Genomic DNA, 362 nt, shown 5'->3' with positions numbered 1-362 from the left:
TCTATCTCCTTACTCTCCCTTCCTTTCTGCCTCTGTCTGTGTCTGGCTCCTCCCTCTCCTTCTCTCTCTCTCTCTCTCTCTCTCTCCTTCCTTCTTGTTTGCCTGCCTGCCTTTCAGTCTGTCTGTCTATTTGTCTGCCTGTCTCCTTGCTCTCCCTCTCTCTCTGCCTCCATCTGTCTGTCGGGCTCCTCCCTCTTCCTCCCTCTCTGTCTCTGTTTTTTCACTCTCCCATCCTGTCTGTCTGTCTGGCTCCTCCCTCTCTGTCTGTCTTTTTCCTTCCTCTCCTTGCCTCTCTGCTTGCCTGCCCACCTGCCTCTCTCTCTCTCTCTCCCTCCCACACTCTCTGTTTTTCTCCCTCTCTC

Source organism: Petaurus breviceps, unplaced genomic scaffold, assembly GCF_028583685.1.
Source record: "Petaurus breviceps papuanus isolate PSGF00001 unplaced genomic scaffold, PetGlider_PUasm1.0 400, whole genome shotgun sequence".
NCBI classification, from domain to species: domain Eukaryota; kingdom Metazoa; phylum Chordata; class Mammalia; order Diprotodontia; family Petauridae; genus Petaurus; species Petaurus breviceps.
The sequence above is the reverse complement of the archived record's forward strand: the minus strand, read 5'-3'. Positions refer to the sequence as shown.